Here is a 17298-nt window from a genome sequence, read left to right on the forward strand (position 1 = left end):
GCATTGACGATATTAACGAGACAGCCGTATTGTAAGGTTAGCTTTTTGCTTGATCTTTATTTTTTGCGGCGGTTTATAAGTAGAATTTAGAACACCCTAGAATTTATGTACATATGTGACAAAATTTGGGTAAGAAAAAATAAGTGGCTGGCTACATATGACAAATTTTATTTCCAATAAAAGCCACGAAAAATAAGGGGTTGGTTCATAGAAAATGCCAGAATGAAAAAAAAAAAGAAGTTTCCATTTACTTCTTCTTCAAGTTATCATCGTTTACTTTCCAAATTTCTCCTCAATGATGTTTAAAGTTAGTAAAAGATTGTTGCTCTTGGTCCAACATCTCATGGGAGTCTCTGATATCCAAAAAAAATGTCTTTTAACATACGTCTCACACAACTCACGCAAAACCTAAAGCATATACACAGAAAAAGATAAAGAGGAAGAGCAACGTTTTATCGACGAAAGGTAGAGAGTAAGTAGATACAGAGGCTCTGTGACAGAGCAAACGAACAGAAAAAATATATATAAACCTAAAGCTTCCAAGATCAGAACATCAAGGCTTTTAATAGGAACAAGACACCGTTTGTTGTTGTACAAGGGCATAGACCTACGTTACACTACAAGTAAGAAGATCAGAGATGTTGGAAAAAGACAGAAGATGATTGGGCATTTAAAACCATTTCTATTAAAGAATAGTACGTACTGTGACGTTTGTTTTACGGGTTTTGTCCTAATGGAAACAACACTTGTGGTGAACGTTGGCAAGGAAACCCTCTTTATCTTGTAATTGGGTATCTGATCGATCTTGCAGTCTTGCGGTACAATGGAGGAGCAAATGTGATGGTTTTGGGAGCGATTTTGGGGTATTTTATGGGGGTTTAGTGGTGGAAAGAAAGAATCTGGAGTTGGATCCAAGTGTAAAACGTTGTTGTTGTTATGTTCATTATGTGAATTACATTAATTAAATTTACAAAGCAAGGAATGGTGAAGAAAACATTTTAATATCAGTGTACCTTCTTACTTCATAGTGATCATTTTACATGCATGATGATCCAAGTGTTTATTCTAAGGAACTAGCTAGTTGTTTAAGAAAAGACGAATTCATATAGCTTTGATTATGGAGATACATTCATTAATTAACACCTTTTTAAGAAATTTCATGTTAACTATTAGCAAATATTTCCCCCTGTTGATTTTTTTTCAATTTGATTTTTACTTTTTAACAATCCAAAACTTTCTTTTTTGAGAAACTTTCATGTCGAAACTATTTGTGAAAATCTTCAATACGAAAACAGTTAATGGGTAGATAGAAAAATTCAAAAATATGATGGTTGGTTCATCACAGTGGTTTCAGGCCTTCACACGACCAAGTTGTGTACCTTGAATCATCGCTAAGCTTAAGCAATGATTTTTAGAACAAAACTTTTTCGAAGTCAAATTGACGAAAAAATATTGTGATCTTTTTTTTTTTTTTTTTTTTTTTTTTTGATCAAAGAGATGCTTTCATTCCATTCAAATAGATAGTTTAAAGTACAACACAAGGTAAACTAGAACAAAGCATAGTGCAATAAAAATACAGGGGTAGATAGAGACAATCGATATGAAAAGCTTGAGAGCTGTGGACCACTTGCTTAGGAGCAATATGGAGCTTGTGAGATCAAGACAAACCGATGCAGACTCCTTGAGCAAGTCAAAGGAGCAGGGAGCCACTGTCTTGAAACTTCGAAGACTGGGCGGAGGTGAAATTGGCAGAGCTGAGTTGCCAAGAGATCGAGCAGGGGTGTTATGGCTCTGAAGACCGGTTACTACACATGTAGTTGTTGGTCCAAGGTTGCTAGAAGAGTACTTAAAGAGGTTGTGGTAACCACTCCTCCTTGGAGTGAGGGTCATAATGCCACTAGTCTTCAAGCTAATGTGAGGGAACTTCAAGAAGTAGTTGATTAGCAGTTTAAAGGTCTTTGAGAATAGGCAAGGTGTAAGTGGAGAGTTGGTAAAGCCTCGGTAACCCCCACTCTTTAGAGGTGGGATCATAATGCCAAGCTTCCCTAAACTGTCTCCTTCTAGAGTGTCATCCTTAATTGATTCTAGTAACAGGGTTCTTAATAGACTCTTGGGCCAATGAAGCAAAGGATGCAGATTAAGGTTCACTAGTAGTCTTCGGCCTAGTGGTATTCTTAATCTAAGCAACCAATGACTAGAAAGGGGAAGAGTGGAATTCAGACTGGACCTAGTTACAAGTTGACGCTGGAACAGTTGGGTTAATGATAATAGATAGGGTAGAGGATCAGGGAGAACCAGCAATACAGATAAACCAAATGGCGGATCAACATCATTATCAAAGCGATGCATTGCAAGCTTCCAAACCAAACTAAATAAACAGCCTTGACACAAGGGGGATACAACCACAATCGAAGTATCTAATGGTCTGCTACCGAGTGTAACTCGACTTGACCAAGCAGGACACAAAGATACTAGGCGGTTTGGTCTAAATATGCAATTAAGATCATGGGGTCTAAGGCAATTCCAGGTCAAGGATGATTTATATCTATAGTTTATCCAATGCAAACTATCTTCCAGGGTTTGAGAATAAGATTGGGGACTAGACCTAGGACAGAGGATTACCGAGAGAGAAGCAGAAGTCACCAAAGAGGCGGTTTTCTTCGTCAGACGATTCACCGGTGCCGGCGTCAAAACAGAGCTTCCGTACTTGGTGAGATTTGTATCCAAGGAGCGGTAAGGTGCGATATTTGACGGCTTAAGGGGGTGGTGAAATAGACGGAGCCCGAGTCTAGAGGGACACTGATGGGTCTCTCGAGCAAAACCAAAGCGGTGAGGACTCGATGGTTGAAGCTGAAATAGCGGCGGAGATGAGATCTGAAATCTCAACATATCTCCGGGAAGTCTGAAACTGAGAGCAAATATACTACAGAGGAAGAGGAAGCCACGGAGAAGAAGAAAACAAGGCCCAGCGGTGCCGATCGGGTTCGACGCCGCCGGGGGAGCAGATTTCGGGGGTTGTGCCAGAGAGAAGAATGAGGCTAGGGCGAACTCGATGATCCCAAAAAAATATTGTGATCATGTTTGTTGTTTCTAGTGCATTATGATTTATGACAATAACCGGCTTGCAAACATATTCTTATACATGATCTTAGACCAATTGATTTTCCTTTTTGTAAACCTCAAGAGTCTTGATTTTCCTTTTTGTAAACCTATCACTTAAAAATCAGTAGAGTTCAATACCTCATCAAATGTCACATCACCTGGTCGTGTTGCAATGAAATAGAGTCAGCAATATAATCAGTTGACGTTCTTGTTTTAGTATATAAGCTAAGAATTTCACTCAACACACCAATTAGTTTCTTCTCAGGGATAATACAACAACCAAATTAATCATTATATATGATCAATATCCATCATCCAACCTGAGGAAGAATTGCTCAAACCTGTCAAATTCAAGAACAATAATTAATCCTCTACAATACTTTTTTGCTGAGTTAATCATTACATAACAATTTTCTTTGTAACAACTCTACTATTTATTTTCTTCTCTTGAGTATTTTTATATAATGGGACCATAAACTATATAGTATTGGTTATGGCTTTGGAAAAAAACTATCGACATAAACAAACATATATATGAAAGAAATAAAGAAATATGGCTTCCCTGTTCATCTTGTTATTTGGTTTATGATCTTGCAGACAAAGCAACTGTGATGCTTTTGGGAGTGATTTTGGGGTATGTTATCGGGTTTTTTAGTCGTGGAAAGAAAGAAACTGGAGTTGGATCCAAGTAATAAAGAACGCTTTTGTTGTTGTTGTTGTTATGTTCATCATGTGAATTAGATTAGTTAAAATTACAAAGCAAGCAATGGTGAAGAAAACATTTTAATATCAATGTACCTTCAATATTCGATTCGATTACTAAACTATATGAATTCGTATTTTCTTAAACTACTATAGTTTTCCTTAGACTAAACACACCATCGGGTGACCCGATTCGGGTCAAATAATCACTATGCAAATACGTCCATTAACAGTACCAAATGTTGCACTCAATTTACAAGACATTTGAACCAGACATCATATCTAAACGGTTTCATATTCTTTAAACACTGAATAATGAATATGATGAATGAACCTGGGTCTAGTCAAAGTCAAAATCAAGGTTTGACTTAACCTAAAATTAAAACGTTTTAAACCAACGTACTATAAACTTGAAAATTCATCCGGTTTTCATTTAAATTAAGCTAAAATTGAACTAAACCAATCAGTATATATGTTTAACCAAAAATAAATTAGTAATTGTTGAAAAACCAAACTTAATTGAGTATTCAACATCCACTTTGAAAAAAATCAAGAATATATTAATCTCCCAAATATTACTCTGTTGACATTTTTCAATTTGATTTTTACTTTTTAACAGAATAAAATACTTTTTTTGAGAAGATTTCATGTTAAAAACTATTTGCAAATATTTCCCTGTCGACATTTTTCAATTTAATTTTTACTTTTTAACAATCAAAAACATCTTTTGAGAAACTTTCATGTTAAAAACTATTTGTAAAAAATCCAATACGAAAACCAGTTATTGGCTAGATAGAAAAATATTTCACGACCAAGTTGACTATCTTGAATCATCATCGCCAAGTTTATGCAAAAGAAGCTCAATGACTTTTGGATGAAAACGTTTTCAATGTCAAATTGATAAAAAGAAGAAAATAGTGTGTCCATGTTTGTTGTTTCTAGGGCCATTCGCAGTGTAGCTCAGAGTCTCCAATATTCCCATTTCTTAGAACATTTGAAGACTCTGACCAAACCAAATCAGGTATATTGGGAGTTTTTAGCTCCCTTTTAATTCTAAGGGCAAAACAAAAAGATATCTCCGATTATATAGGAGAGTTAATTCATCTAGAAGCATAAGCAATGCTTATATCATGTCTTCCTATAAAGACCTGAGAAAGTAAAATGCTACAAAAACAAAGAGATGACATCTCAGTTTTGTTTTATACCTTATGTATATAGCTCGACCCTTGTGTTCTGCAAGCAAGCAAGTTTCAGTTTCAAATTGACTAAGCTTTCTCGATAAAAATCTAACCCATTGATTGAAAAAAAAGAACACACAATAACCAGCTTGCAAACGTATTCTTATATCTGATCTTAGATCTATTGATTTTGCTTTTTATAAAAATCAGTAGAGTTCAATACCTCATCAAATGTCACATCACCTGGTCGTGTTGCAATAAAATAGAGTCAGCAATATAATCAGTTGACGTTCTTATTTTAGTAGTAAGCTAAGAATTTCACTCAACACACCAATTAGTTTCTTCTCTGAGATACATACAACAACCAAATTGATCATTATGATCAGTATCAATCAACCAACCTGAGGAAGAATTGCTTGTAATTCTTATTTGCTCAAACCTGTAATATTCAAGAACAGTAATTAATCCTTTACAATCCTTTTTTGCTGAGGTATGTGCCTCAAATAGACGGTAAGGATACATAACAATTTGCTTCGTAACAACTCTATTATTTTTCTTCTTCCCTGCGTACTATTATACAATGGGACCAGAAACTAATCTGTATTGGCTATGGATTTTGGAAAGAAACCATTGACAGAAACAAACGTATGAAAGGAAGAGAGAGATCAGAAAGAAATGCTTACTTCTGATATTCTCAAATGTGCTTAAAACCAACTGATCTCTTTCAAGCTCCAAATCCATTGCAGAAGTAATATCCTGATTAACGCATATAATCAGGTGAGTTAAAATACTATATAAGATTCTCAACGAATACAACTAACTAATATCTGCTGAAACATCATCACTATCAACCAACCTGACAAAAAATATATCCAGATCCGTAGCTACCACCCTGCAAAAGTGAAAATATCAATAATAGCCATTGAAAACAAATATTGTTGTAAACATTGTTATATAATTTACTATTCAACTTCTAATATTCTACAATGCAATACCAAACAATTAATTAATTACATCATTACCTGGTGTTAAGGAAATAACAGGTGACAAAATTTCATACCCATCGGAAGAAGAATCTAAATCCATGTCGAGGCATTTGAAAGGCAACATGGAAGAGAGTTTCTCACTCACGCACCACCATCATTCCACTTCTGATTTACAGACCCATCATCAAGTAAGAAGTGTCTCAAACCGAGCCGAGGCATTTGAATAGGCAATACGAAACTGGTAAAGAGGTAATTTAAATTACCTCATTTCATGCACTACCATCAATCCATTTCTGATTTTCAGACTCATCATAACGAGGCATTTGAAAGGCAACACGGGACAGAGTTTCTCACTCATGCACTACCATCATTCCATCTCAGATTTACAGACTCATCATAACAAGTCTTAGACCTGAGTCGAGGCATTTGAAAGGCAACACTGGACAGAGTTTCTCACTCATGCACTACCATCATTCCATCTCAGATTTTCAGACTCATCATAACAAGTCTTAAACCTGAGTCGAGGCATTTATTTAAAAGGCAACACGGGACAGAGTTTCTCACTCATGCACTACCATCAATCCATTTCTGATTTTCAGACTCATCATAACAAGTCTTAGACCAGAGCCGAGGCATTTGAAAGACAACACGGGACAAAGGTTTTCACTCATTGCACCACCATCATTCCTTCTCTGATTTATAGACTCATCATAAGAAGAATCTAAAACCGAACCGAGGCATTTGAATAGGCAACACGGGACTGGTAAAGAGGTAATTTAAATTACCTCATTTCATGCACTACCATCAATCCATTTCTGATTTTCAAACTCATCATAACAAGTCTTAGACCTGAGTCGAGGCATATGAAAGGCAACACGGGACACAGAGTATCTCACTCATGCACTACCATCATTCCATCTCAGATTTACAGACTCATCATAACAAGTCTTAGACCTGAGTCGAGGCATTTAAAAGGCAACACGGGACAGAGTTTCTCACTCATGCACTACCATCAATCCATTTCTGATTTTCAGACTCATCATAACAAGTCTTAGACCAGAGCCGAGGCATTTGAAAGACAACACGGGACAAAGGTTTTCACTCATTGCACCACCATCATTCCTTCTCTGATTTATAGACTCATCATAAGAAGAATCTAAAACCGAACCGAGGCATTTGAATAGGCAACACGGGACAAAGGTTTTCACTCATTGCACCACCATCATTCCTTCTCTGATTTATAGACTCATCATAAGAAGAATCTAAAACCGAACCGAGGCATTTGAATAGGCAACACGGGACTGGTAAAGAGGTAATTTAAATTAACTCATTTCATGCACTACCATCAATCCATTTCTGATTTTCAGACTCATCATAACAAGTGTTAGACCTGAGTCGAGGCATATGAAAGGCAACACGGGACACAGAGTATCTCACTCATGCACTACCATCATTCCATCTCAGATTTACAGACTCATCATAACAAGTCTTAGACCTGAGTCGAGGCATTTAAAAGGCAACACGGGACAGAGTTTCTCACTCATGCACTACCATCATTCCATCTTTACAGACTCATCATTGTCAACCCATTTCTAATTTTCAGAGTCATCATAACAAGACTCTTAGACCAGAGCCGAGGCATTTGAAAGGCAACGTGGGACAAAGTTTTTCACTCACTGCACCACCATCATTCCTTCTCTGATTTATAGACTGATCATAAGAAGAATCTAAAACCGAACCGAGGCATTTGAATAGGCAACACGGGACTGATGAAGAGGTAATTTAAATTACCTCATTTCATGCACTACCATCAATACATTTCTATTTTGCAGACCCATCATCATAATAAGAGTCTTAAACCCGAGCCGAGGCATTTGAAAGGCAACACGGAACAGAGTTATCACTCACGCACCACCATCATTCCACTTCTAATTGGTAGACTCATCATAAGAAGAGTCTAATACCTGAGCAGAGGAATTTGAAGGGACTTGTAAAGAGGTACCTCATTTCATGCACTACCATCGATCCATTTCTTTCAGACTCATAATAAGAGTCTTAGACCAGAGCCGAAGCATTTGAAAGGCAACACGGAACAGAGTTTCTCACTGACGCACCACCATCATTCCACTTTTGATTTGTAGACTCATCATAAAAAGAGTCTCAAACCAAGCCGAGGCATTTGAATAAGCAATAAGGGACTGGTAAAGAGGTAATTTAAATTACCTCATTTCATGCACTACCATCAATCCATTTCTATTTTTCAGACTAATCATAACAAGAGTCTCAAACCCAAGCCGAGGCATTTGAAAAGGCAACAAGAGACAGAATTTCTCACATGCACTAACCATCATTCCATCTCTGATTTGTAGACTCATCATAAGAAGAGTCTAATACCAAGCCGAGGCATTTGAATAGGCAACACAGGACAGAGTTTCTCACTCAGGCACCACCATCATCCCACTTTTGATTTGTAGACTCATCATAAGAAGAGTCTCAAACCAAGCCGAGGCATTTGAGTAAGCAATAAGGGACTGGTAAAGAGGTAATTTAAATTACCTCATTTCATGCACTACCATCAATCCATTTCTATATTTCAGACTCATCATAACAAGAGTCTCAAACCCAAGCCGAGGCATTTGAAAAGGCAACAAGAGTCAGAGTTTCTCACATGTACTAACCATCATTCCATTTGTAGACTCATCATAAGAAGAGTCTTACACCGAGCCGAGGCATTTGAATAGGCAACACAGGACAGAGTTTCTCACTCACGCACCACCATCATCCCACTTTTGATTTGTAGACTCATCATAAGAAGAGTCTCAAACCAAGCCGAGGCTTTTGAATAAGCAATAAGGGACTGGTAAAGAGGTAATTTAAATTACCTCATTTCATGCACTACCATCAATCCATTTATATTTTTCAGACTCATCATAACAAGAGTCTCAAACCCAAGCCGAGGCATTTGAAAAGGCAACAAGAGACATAGTTTCTCACATGCACTAACCATCATTCCATTTGTAGACTCATCATAAGAAGAGTCTAATACCGAGCCGAGGCATTTGAATAGGCAACACAGGACAGAGTTTCTCACTCACGCACCACCATCATTCCACTTTTGATTTGTAGACTCATCATAAGAAGAGTCTCAAACCAAGCCGAGGCATTTGAATAAGCAATAAGGGACTGGTAAAGAGGTAATTTAAATTACCTCATTTCATGCATTACCATCAATCCATTTATATTTTTCAGACTCATCATAACAAGAGTCTCAAACCCAAGCGGAGGCATTTGAAAAGGCAACAAGAGACAGAGTTTCTCACATGCACTAACCATCATTCCATCTCTGATTTGTAGACTCATCATAAGAAGAGTCTAATACCGAGCCGAGGCATTTGAATAGGCAACACAGGACAGATTTTCTCACTCACGCACCACCATCATTCCATCTCTGATTTGTAGACTCATCATAAGAAAAGTCTAATACCAAGCCGAGGCATTTGAATAGGCAACACGGGACTTGTAAAGAGGTAATTTAAATTACCTCATTTGATGCACTAACCATCATCAACCCATTTCTTATTCATGTCCCAACATTAGAATAGGCAACACCAAATCTAACCTTTTCCATTTGCTTTGCTCCCTTGGTTTCAGAGGGTTGTATGGTCCAACAGCCTGTTCATATGTTAAATAAAAGATATCATCAGATTACTGAGCCATATCTATCTCAGGAATGAGCCATTAGTCAGTTTCAGCAAAACAACTTAAGTTCACGACAATACTAAACTAGACTAAAAACCATTGTCCAGCTATATCACGACCAAAAGATGCATAACACACATACACAAGAAAAAAACAAATATATTGTAAAAAAAAACTAACTTTCTGACATAATAATCTCAAAATCAAGTGTTACTGAATCAATTTATATGTCGAAGTAAAACTAAGATTAGCAATGGATCTATGTAACTCGTACTCTTTTTGGTAACACCAAAAAATCCTAATCAGAACCTAAACAAAACAAACACATATGTTGTGAAAAAGGCTAACAATTCTTTACCATTATAGTCACAAAATCAAGTTACATAATCAATACAGATCCAAGTAAACCGCAATAAACAATTGAAATGTATGTTGAAATTTGTCTCATCTCGTTCATGAAGCAAGCACATCGTTTCCAAAAATATTATAAGAACCACCATAAACTCGTGAGATTAGGAATTGAAGAGATAAGAAAAGAAAGTTCTCATGACCTGCTAGTAGAAGACTTCCGCAACAAATCAGATCCGTAGAACCTCTCTGGTAAAGCGGATTTGATCGGAGATGGAGAAGCCGAGGTCGAGGATCAGAGACAAGAAGAATCGAAGACCTTAAGATTAGAGAAAATACCCAATCAATGGTAAGGATACAAATTGAATAAGATTCACCAGATTCTTATGACATTCAAAAAAAAAAAAAAAAAAACCCTACAATCGTGAGATGAGCGATGGATAGAAGAGATCAGAAACGGACCTTTTTGTTGAGAATTCCGTCGGTGTATGATGCGGTGGCGTAGAACCCCTCTGAGTAAACGGATTTGACCGGAGATGAAAGAAGCAGAAGAGCAGAGAGAGATTGGACGAATCAAAAACCCTAATTGGAATCATATACAGAGAGAGAGAGAGATATAGTTTTTTCTAAACAAATCCACGCGTCCAAAGTATTGTAACGGCTCTTTCTAATGACCGAACAAAATATTAGCTTCCATCGTCAAACGCTGTCGTTTCATCGCCATGGTAATTTACTAATTCGTGTGTTCTCTCTCTCTCTCTCTCTAATTATTTGCTTTTTGAACTTTGACACATTTTGCTTATTCATGTAACTAAAAATAACATATCCGTTTATTTGGTGAATTGCATCGAGACGATTCACTTTTTTTATAAGATAACCGTGGAGCTTTAAAAAAAAAAAAAACTTAAACTTTATTTGCAAAAGTTGTTTAAGATCTAATGTCTCTATGTATTTTTTTTTCATGAATTTTCTGTTACAAATTATTAATAATGAATATCTTTCATGGTGTAACTATAAACTATAATTATATAAGTTCATTTAAAAAAAAAACTCATACACAAAAATAAATCACATTCACTTTACATTCTTTTGTTATAATTATATAACAATTAAAATATCAAGTTATGTATATTTATAAGACCATAACATGATTGTAGTTTTATAAGATGATAATGTCAAGTTCTGCAATATTTTTGTCCATTACAGTGATAATCTGTATGAACTCTACAGTGATAATTTCAGTTTAGAGCCTTTATAATCACCGCACTTAAACGAGGTAACTGTACTTGTGTTATGGAAAATTTATTAGTTTAATACAAAAAATAATGTTCATTGTTCTTTCTTTGTTAACACATTCCTTTGTTCTTTCTTTTATACAGCAAAATAATGTTCATTGAATAATAATGATCTTGAGTACTCAAGAAAAAAAGGTCGTGCATTTTTAATAGCTTTTTGACAGAGACTGAGTTTCTTAGAGGAGGGAAGCAGTATAGCTTTTTGAAGAGTGATCTGGAGTCTGTGAATAGGAGCAAGACACCGTTTGTTGTGTTGCAAGGGCATAGACCTAATGTACGCTACAAGTAGGAAGATTAGAGACGCTGCGATAAGGTAGAGGATGATCGAGCATTTGGGAAAGACTCACTCTTTTGTATGTGGGAAACCACGACGGAGAAGTTCATGATGTTGTTGAGATTTTGGCATCTGGGGAAGTTATTAGCGGTAGTGATACGACAAATTTGGATCTGAATCTGATATTGCAGTCTTGTGGTACATTGAAGGAGCAAGTGTGATGGTTTTGGGAGTGATTTTGAGGTATTTTGTTGGCTTCTTCAGTCGTAAAAAGAAAGAATATGGAGTTGGATCATCTAATGGTAGTTGGATCCAAATGAAAACCGAGGAGACGTGATTCAACTGATTTGTTTTTGTTTGTTTGTTTGCCACACACAGGTTTGTATAGCATTCTTATACTATATCTTACGAGGTCAGGTACCATATAAAAAGCTTACACACATTATTATTTTTTTTGCTTCAAAAGTTCAAAGACATTTTTTGGTCACAAAAGAGATAGATAACTCATTTCCTCAATAGTTGCATACACTCAAAAGAAGGGAAAACGGCCAATTCCCCCATGAACTTACTTGCTTTATCGTATTCCTATCCGAAACTTTCAAGTGTGCTTAAAACTACATGAACTAATATATAATTTGAATTTACTACCTAAACTTTATAAATGTGGCCAAAACCTACCAATCAGAAGATGCCGTTAATTAAACCGTTAGTGTAGCTGATTGGGATGCCACGTAGATGAACAAAACGACGTAGTTTCACTAAAATTAATTTGTTTGAAAAAATGACAGCTGATGAGTCGAACCATTGACCTCTCCATACATTCACCCGACTCAATACCAAATGTGCTACAAGACTTCTACTTGTGACATACACATACGTATATATAACCGCTTTCGATTCTTCTTCTTCTTCTTCCCGTGAACCATTGATAGAAAGAAACAAATTTGCAGAGACAAAGAGATTTCAATTCTGTTTTGACAAAGAAATTAATAACCCAAGAACTGTCATTGATTCGCCTTTTTCTTTTTTAATGTCTGCTCCGTCGTCATCTCATCTAAGATTTTTTGTAAAGTCGTATTTTTTTTTTTTCTGTTTTTCAAATTTTATCTTTTGGTATTCTTTAAGAATATTTCCATCTGGGTTTATGTTATTGAAGCACTTGGTGTTTGAATTCCTTATCGAGACCTGTAAAATTGGGCGTTTTCAAGTTTTCATATTACCTCAACTTGGGTATTGATTAAAGGGGGGTTTTAGGTGTTTAATTTTTGCTAAATTGTGTAAACTATTTGATTTGTTGAGCTTTGATGATGCTTACTTGCTTAGGAAACGAAACTGATTTTTCTTATAAATGGTTCGTCGAGTCTAAGGGGGTGTTATTCAACAAAGTTTCTAATGGATTTAAAATACTAGTAGATTTTAGAGTCTAATGGTTTTGTAAATGAATTGAATGTGGATTTGGATGTCATTAGTGGATTTGAAAAACATTATTGATGGTTTTGAAAGTCATTACTAGTGGACTTTTTTTTACTTTTGAAGGTAAATAAAAAAAATAGAACTTATCCATAAATTGGGTTGTGAATTAAAACCACATTAATAAACTAAATTATTAAAATGGCGGACCTAATCGTCTCCTCCGTCGAGTCCTTGTTCGAAGTCCATCGGTACGAGTAATCTCCGGCACAACACAACAACAGATAGAATCGGAACGCTCGGCCTGTATTTCGCCACAATCTCCACCGTGTAACCTCCCTTGGTGGGAACCACAATCGCAGCCGCACATAGACTCCTATCCGTCGAAACAGCTGAAGCGGCTAAGCTTTCAATAGGGGACAACGGCAAGGAAACATAGACTGTGCATTGTGTCGTAATCAAGGAAGTCCTCTGCTTCCTTACAGATCCTTGACATTGTAAGGACGGCGGTTTCAGGGTGAGCTCCGGCGGCGGTTTCTCCGCTTAGCATGAGTCGATGAGATACTCATGAGAAGTCTGAGAGATGAAATACTTCAAAAATTGTTAGGATTGTGTTTGTTCCTGTTTTGGATGTAAATTACGTTAAAATCTAAAGTGAAACAAAATCCATTGGAAATAGAATAACAACAATTTTACAAGTGCTTTAAAATCATCCAACAAATGTTTAATCCAATAACACCAAATTTTATTGTATTTTTTAGAATACCTAATTGAATAACGCTGGATTTTGAAATACACCCAACTCCATTAAAATACAAGGTTGAATAACACCCCCTAAGTCATCAATGACATGGTTTTGTTTGTTCAGATCTGTCTCCTGCTTTCAATTGTTGATGAGGAAGAAGAAACACGAGATTATATATATAGTTAGGTTTCGTTTTACAATGAGAGCTCTTGTAGCAATTTGGTATTTAGTTGAGTACGTCACTACGTTGAGGTCGCCAGTTCGACTCCTTTGTTTACCTTTTTTTCAACAAAAAATTTCGGGTAGGAATACGATAAAGCAACTAAGTTCATGGGGGAATTGGCCGTTTTTCCCTCAAAAGAACACAAAGTATTCCAAATAAATATGATATTACCAAAAGAAAACACGTTTCAAGTCTTGTGACGCCATTTATCAAAGAGTAACAGCAAGAAACTTCGCCAAAGAATACAATCTAGGGACTGTAAGCACATCACCAAAGCACTCAACAATCCCCCAAATTTCACAATTTCTGCGCCTTTCAAGCGTAATCTCTGCATACATAATCATCTTCTTACGAATATTAGGTTTATAATAAAGCAAACCCTCCTCCCACAAAACCGCTATCTTTCCACCATAATTAGCCAATTTAACATTGTTACCAGAGCAGAAATTGGGTAGTCCTAACAAACCTTTCAAATATCTCCACTTCCTTGCCTTAGTGTCATACCATCTAAACTCTCCTAAACTGCAAGAGTACAAAACATTCTCTATCTCGCAAGAAGCTACAAAATTATCATAATTCATTTCTACTCCAACCGTGTCCCATATACCTTCCTTGGAACTGTAAGCAACCGCCTTGCTTTGATAGTCAGTCGGTACCACCACATGGAACTTTCCGTCAATACATGTGGTTCTGCAGGAGTAGAAATCACATTTTGCCTTGCTGCAAGTGATAGTCGCACGATCCCAAATTTGTGTTTCAGTGTCGAACACCTCGAACGAGTTCTTCATGGACTTGGAATCACCATCTCTGAAACTTCCTGCCACGTATATCTTTCGATCAAGGACACTAGCAGAAATCATACGTAGCCCCTCCCGCAAGCTTGGTGCCTCGTGCCACGTGTGAGACCGACAATCCAAAATCCAGACGCTAGAGGAGGGCTTTTGGTTGCTCGATCCAGCAATGTTATAGATATTAGAACCAACCGCCACGAGACTCGAGAGGCGCAAAGCCGCAAAGGAGGAGAATGTAGGATTGGGACTCTAGACAAAACATACCCACTTGAGTTCTCCTTACTCTTAGTCGTGTCATTGGTTAGGGTTTGACCAGGTTTCCGACAGAGGGTTAACCAGCTAGTGTTCGTACCAGACTGTGACCACACATAGAGACAACTCTCGGTGCAGCCTAAGAGTGACCGGGTCTTGTATAGCTCCGGTGAAGCTAGGAGAGATCTAAAGCTCTTGGAGACGAGATATAGAATCGGATAGTACACTCTTGAGACACGTGCAACGATGCTCAACAGCAAATCATGAGGAAGTGAAGGATTTGGAATCGATTGCAGCCTCGGCGACGGCTTCTTCTTCTTCATCTTCATATTCTTTTCCGGTGGTGACATGCATTGACGATATTAACGAGACAGCCGTATTGTAAGGTTAGCTTTTTGCTTGATCTTTATTTTTTGCGGCGGTTTATAAGTAGAATTTAGAACACCCTAGAATTTATGTACATATGTGACAAAATTTGGGTAAGAAAAAATAAGTGGCTGGCTACATATGACAAATTTTATTTCCAATAAAAGCCACGAAAAAGAAGGGGTTGGTTCATAGAAAATGCCAGAATGAAAAAAAAAAAAGAAGTTTCCATTTACTTCTTCTTCAAGTTATCATCGTTTACTTTCCAAATTTCTCCTCAATGATGTTTAAAGTTAGTAAAAGATTGTTGCTCTTGGTCCAACATCTCATGGGAGTCTCTGATATCCAAAAAAAATGTCTTTTAACATACGTCTCACACAACTCACGCAAAACCTAAAGCATATACACAGAAGATAAAGAGGAAGAGCAACGTTTTATCGACGAAAGGTAGAGAGTAAGTAGATACAGAGGCTCTGTGACAGAGCAAACGAACAGAAAAAATATATATAAACCTAAAGCTTCCAAGATCAGAACATCAAGGCTTTTAATAGGAACAAGACACCGTTTGTTGTTGTACAAGGGCATAGACCTACGTTACACTACAAGTAAGAAGATCAGAGATGTTGGAAAAAGACAGAAGATGATTGGGCATTTAAAACCATTTCTATTAAAGAATAGTACGTACTGTGACGTTTGTTTTACGGGTTTTGTCCTAATGGAAACAACACTTGTGGTGAACGTTGGCAAGGAAACCCTCTTTATCTTGTAATTGGGTATCTGATCGATCTTGCAGTCTTGCGGTACAATGGAGGAGCAAATGTGATGGTTTTGGGAGCGATTTTGGGGTATTTTATGGGGGTTTAGTGGTGGAAAGAAAGAATCTGGAGTTGGATCCAAGTGTAAAACGTTGTTGTTGTTATGTTCATTATGTGAATTACATTAATTAAATTTACAAAGCAAGGAATGGTGAAGAAAACATTTTAATATCAGTGTACCTTCTTACTTCATAGTGATCATTTTACATGCATGATGATCCAAGTGTTTATTCTAAGGAACTAGCTAGTTGTTTAAGAAAAGACGAATTCATATAGCTTTGATTATGGAGATACATTCATTAATTAACACCTTTTTAAGAAATTTCATGTTAACTATTAGCAAATATTTCCCCCTGTTGATTTTTTTTCAATTTGATTTTTACTTTTTAACAATCCAAAACTTTCTTTTTTGAGAAACTTTCATGTCGAAACTATTTGTGAAAATCTTCAATACGAAAACAGTTAATGGGTAGATAGAAAAATTCAAAAATATGATGGTTGGTTCATCACAGTGGCTTCAGGCCTTCACACGACCAAGTTGTGTACCTTGAATCATCGCTAAGCTTAAGCAATGATTTTTAGAACAAAACTTTTTCGAAGTCAAATTGACGAAAAAATATTGTGATCTTTTTTTTTTTTTTTTTTTTTTTTTTTTGATCAAAGAGATGCTTTCATTCCATTCAAATAGATAGTTTAAAGTACAACACAAGGTAAACTAGAACAAAGCATAGAGCAATAAAAATACAGGGGTAGATAGAGACAATCGATATGAAAAGCTTGAGAGCTGTGGACCACTTGCTTAGGAGCAATATGGAGCTTGTGAGATCAAGACAAACCGATGCAGACTCCTTGAGCAAGTCAAAGGAGCAGGGAGCCACTGTCTTGAAACTTCGAAGACTGGGCGGAGGTGAAATTGGCAGAGCTGAGTTGCCAAGAGATCGAGCAGGGGTGTTATGGCTCTGAAGACCGGTTACTACACATGTAGTTGTTGGTCCAAGGTTGCTAGAAGAGTACTTAAAGAGGTTGTGGTAACCACTCCTCCTTGGAGTGAGGGTCATAATGCCACTAGTCTTCAAGCTAATGTGAGGGAACTTCAAGAAGTAGTTGATTAG

The 17298-nt window shown here is 36.8% G+C and overlaps 1 pseudogene; it reads right to left on the reverse strand.

Moving 5' to 3' along the window:
- Positions 1 to 14171: 14171 nt before the first annotated feature.
- LOC147937637 (F-box/kelch-repeat protein At5g51250 pseudogene) lies at positions 14172 to 15355 on the reverse strand (annotated as a pseudogene).
- Positions 15356 to 17298: the final 1943 nt, after the last annotated feature.

The sequence above is a fragment of the Camelina sativa genome, chromosome 9, assembly GCF_030686135.1.
Source record: "Camelina sativa cultivar CO46 ecotype springtype chromosome 9, ASM3068613v1".
NCBI classification, from domain to species: domain Eukaryota; kingdom Viridiplantae; phylum Streptophyta; class Magnoliopsida; order Brassicales; family Brassicaceae; genus Camelina; species Camelina sativa.